Here is a 5280-nt window from a genome sequence, read left to right on the forward strand (position 1 = left end):
CTCGATACAACAACCGGCACATCAATCACACGGTACTGAATAGCTCACAAGAACTAATCACCAAAACAGGTGACGCTACAGTTAGTAATTGAACATGATTATTAACAAGTGCCGCTACACAGTACAGTGACATAGATATATTAATTAGCAACTGGCACATGAAGTATATCAGGAGAAAACCATTGTTTACCAAAGGAGACCATATATTAGAAACTGCCATGCAAATATATACTATCATAATCATATCACCACACATTGTTATTATTTTATTATTATCATTCTTATACTAATGATATTTCATATGTTAGTAACTTAAAACTTGACTATGGAAAATGCCACACAGTTTAATCACCTATTGATTATTATATACCAATTTATCATCTATAAAAATGGTGATCTAACTAATTCTATATGACCGCTACAGTAAATTGGAGTAATTTTGAAACACGAGAACCTACGATTAAGAAAGTGCCGCAACCGCTTTTCATACATTCATCAGTTACGGTACCACTACTATATCGGTGCATATATGTATCTTCACAACACATGAATGATAAACCTCTTATGAACAACATATTTTCATATGGTTCTAACGAGACAATATGTTTACGAACACGCTACAATATTTAATATCAATTTCGACAATTCAATCTCGGACAAAGAATACTTCCTACAATATTATTGAATCAAATTATCACCCTTACCTTAATTCTGAGTTTGAACCTCCAAAATTGATGGAAGAATCTCTTGCCCTAGTTTTCTCTTGTTAGTCCCTTTCTCTTTCACGTTCTAGCAGTTATTTTCCAATCCCCTTCTAATCTCCCTTTAATTTGGTTTTTATCCTCCTTAATTAATTCCTAATAATAATACTACTAACAATAATGATTTAATATTATTATTATTATTATTATTATTATTATTATTAATAATATATTAGTGAAATAATCTATATTAGTAAATTATTAGTAATTTGAATCAATTTTTTTCTCGCTATTAATTTTTAACGCTACAGCACTAGCTAGTTAAGATTTTAACATAAGGTTCTACTATATGCATCAATGTCCTAACCTTATTAAATCTCTACAGTATAGTGTAAGTCTTAAATTATAATTCATGTGCTAGGTATCTATATGTTTGAAACATAATCCCATCTATAATTCAACACATTATAATAACAAGAACAATACACCTACATATGACAATGGTAGAATATATATATATATATATATATATATATATATATATATATATATATATATATATATATATATATATATATATATATATATATATATATATATATATATATTTATATATGATAGTCATTATGCTCATTTATATAAGTGAATGACAGTAAGTATTTGTGAGTGATCACTATAGTCATTCTTATGATAACTAATAAAACCATATATGTATATAAAACAATGAAATCAAACTAATATATAAATGAAAAGTGAATTTTTCTACCCTTTAATAATACTATTGAAACCATAAAATTCACAAACAACACACAATGACTAAATATTTTAAATAGGATGTTACAGGCATAGTCTCTACCGTGAGATTATATCGCACTTGCACATTATCCATATGAATCACATGCGAAGGATCTGAAACATACCTCCGAAGTTGCGACACATGAAACACGTCATGCAAATTCGAAAGATTAGGCGGTAAGGCTACTCTATACGCCACATTACCAACTCTCTCGCAAATCTGATATGGTCCGATAAAACGAGGAGTTAGCTTCTTCGACTTCAAGGCTCTTCCCACACCAGTCGTTGGCGTAACTCTTAAAAATACATGATCACCAGCTTGGAATTCCAAATCTTTTCTCCTCTTATCATGGTTACTCTTCTGCCTACTCTGAGAAGCCTTCATCTTCTCCCGAATCAACTTAACTTTCTCAGTAGTCTCTCGTACAATCTCAGGTCCAAGTACTACACTCTCGCCAAATTCATGCCAACACAACGGAGTCCTACATCTCCGACCATACAATGCCTCAAAAGATGCCATTCCAATACTCGAATGGTAACTATTGTTATATGTGAAATCGATCAATGGAAGATAAGTATCCCATGTACCTCCCTGCTCAAGAACACAAGATCTCAACAAATCCTCCAAAGATTGAATCGTCCTCTCCGTTTGACCATCTGTCTGAGGATGATACGCGAACTCAACCTCAACTTAGAACCCAATGCTTCTTGCAAACTTTTCCAAAAATCTGAAGTGAATCTCAGATCTCTATCTGAAACAATACACAAAGGAACACCATGCAACTTCACTATCACATGGACATAAATTTCCGCCAACTTCGGAACCGGATAAGTGATGTTATTAGGTATGAAATGCGCCGACTTCGTAAGCCTATCAACAACCACCCAAATCAAATCGTGTCCTCTCACGGTATTCGGCAAACCCGTCACAAAATCCATAGAAATACTATCCCATTTCCACTCAGGAACTTCTAACGGTTGCATTAAACCAGCAGGCTTCTGATGTTCGATTTTCGACTTCTGACAAGTCAAACATGCATACACAAACTGAGCTATGTCACGCTTCATTCCAGGCCACCAAAACAAATTCTTCAAATCTTGGTACATCTTTGTAGCTCCGGGATGAATACTCAGATTACTCCTATGACCTTCCTTAAGAATAGCTCTTTTCAAATCCACATCACCAGGAATACAAATCCGATCACGGAACCTCAACACATCGTGCGCATCCAACTTGAAATCACCATTCCCAACTTGATCGACTCCAACCATTGAATCAACCAGTTTCACATCCAACTTTTGGGCTTCTCTGACACTATCCAGAAAATCATTGCTAATCTTCAACATACCCAATCGAACACTCTTAGGAGTCACTTCACATACCAAACTCATATCTCGAAATTGCTCAATTAATTCTAACTCCTTAACCATCATTTCCGACATATGCAAAGTCTTGCGACTCAAAGCATCGACAACAACATTAGCCTTTCATGGATGATAATTCAAACCGAAATCATAATCCTTCAACAATTCTAACCACCTTCGTTGTCTCATATTTAATTCCTTTTGATCAAACAAATACTTTAAGCTCTTATGGTCACTAAATACCTCAAATCTAGGACCATAAAGATAATGCCTCCAAATCTTCAACACGAACACTACAACAGCAAGTTATCAATCATGTGTAGGGTAGTTCTTCTCATGAACTCTCAACTGTCTTGATGCATAAGCAACAACCTTATCATTTTGCATGAGCACACCTCCTAAACCCATCTTAGAAGCATCATAATAGACCACGAACGATTCTTCCGGATTAGGCAATATCATAATCGGTGCCGACGTCAACCTTTTCTTTAACTCAACAAAGCTCTCTTCACAAGAAACATCCCATACAAAAGCTTTACCCTTACAAGTCAACATGGTCAACAGAAGGGCTAACTTAGAGAAACCTTCAATGAACCTTCTATAATAACTGGCTAATCCCAAAAATCTTCGAACCTCGGTAGCCGACTTAAGGGTTTCCCATCTCAACACGGCATCAACTTTCGACGGATCCACGACAATGCCATCACCCGAAATGACATGCCCCCGAAAACTAACTTCTTTCAACCAAAACTCACACTTGGACAACTTAGCATACAACTTCTTGTCTTTCAAGACTTGCAATACTAACTTCAAATTCTCAGCATGATCTGGTTCTGATTTAGAGTAAATCAAAATATCATCAATGAACACCGCCACAAAATGATCCAAATACTCATGAAAGATACGGTTCATGTACTCCATAAATACTCCAGGTGCATTAGTCACACCAAAGGGCATCACGGAATACTCATAATGTCCATAACGTGTTCTGAAAGCCGTCTTCTGCACGTCCTCATCTTTTACCTTAATTTGATGGTAACCCGACCTCATATCAATCTTGCTAAGCACGCGAGCACCAACCAATTGATCCATAAAATCATCAATTCTTGGAAGTGGGTAATTATTCTTGATCGTCACCTTATTCAACTGACGATAATCAATGCAAAGCCTCATACTCCCATCCTTCTTCCTAACCAACAACACTAGAGCTCCCCACGGTGACACACTAGGTCTCACAAACCTCTTCTCAATCAACTCTTCCAATTGCTTCTTCAATTAGGACAACTCTAAAGCAGACATCATGTACGGAGCCATAGACACGGGCCTAGTACCAGGTATAAGATCAATAGAGAACTCAACTTCTCTCTCAGGCGGCACATTGGGAATTTCATCAGGGAAAACTTCAGGAAATTCACATACCACCTTCAACCTTTCTATTACAGCCTGATCCTCAACAGACATCGAAGCAACCAATGCGAACACTTGAACATCTTCTTTCATCAACAAACGCAACTGTTTGGCCGATAACAACTCTAAGCTTTCCTCTTCAGGAGAAGAAAACCTCACAGACTTATCAAAACAATTAATGTGGACATGGTTATGCCCTAACCAGTTCATCCCCAAAATCACATCCACACCTCTCAACGGCAAGCAAACAAAATAAACAAGAAAGTCTCTATCGAAAATTGACACGGGAGACTTTAGACACACAAGAGAAGTAGTCACCGATCCCTTAGCCGTGGTATCGACAACCATTTCTCCGTTCATAACAGATAATACAAGACCCAATCTTTCAACACAATCAGCAGATATAAAGCAATGCGTAGCACCGTAATCAATAATAGTAATCAAAGGAATGCTATTAATGAAACATGTACCTCTGATGAGTGAATCCTCACTAGTGGTCTGAGTCCCGACAAGGCGAACACCTTGCCACTAGATTGTTCCTTCTTGGGCTTCTAACACTTGCTCCCAATATGGCCTTCTTCACCACAGTTGAAACACACCATATCCTTATGCGTACATTCAGACAACGCATGACCAAACTTCCCACAACAGTAGCATCTTCTAGCATCAACGTTACACGACGTGCTTTTGTGACCAACCTTGCCACACATGAAGCACACAATACCAGCAGGAGCATCTCCCCCACTAGTTCTCTTACCCTCAACCGCTTTCTGCTTGCCCTTTCCACTCGGAGCTTCATAAGGCTTACCACGACCTTATTGACTCTTTCCCCTCTTCTCATTTATTACCCGATAAAGAGCATTGTTGTCCTCTTCATAAATCCGACAACAATCAACCAAATCAGCAAAGATACGAATCTTCTGGTAACTAATTGCTTTCTTAATCTCCAGACGCAAACCATTCTCAAACTTAATGCACTTGGAAAACTCTCCATTCGGCCCATCATAGTGTT

Source organism: Vicia villosa, linkage group LG4 (assembly GCF_029867415.1).
Source record: "Vicia villosa cultivar HV-30 ecotype Madison, WI linkage group LG4, Vvil1.0, whole genome shotgun sequence".
Taxonomy (NCBI): domain Eukaryota; kingdom Viridiplantae; phylum Streptophyta; class Magnoliopsida; order Fabales; family Fabaceae; genus Vicia; species Vicia villosa.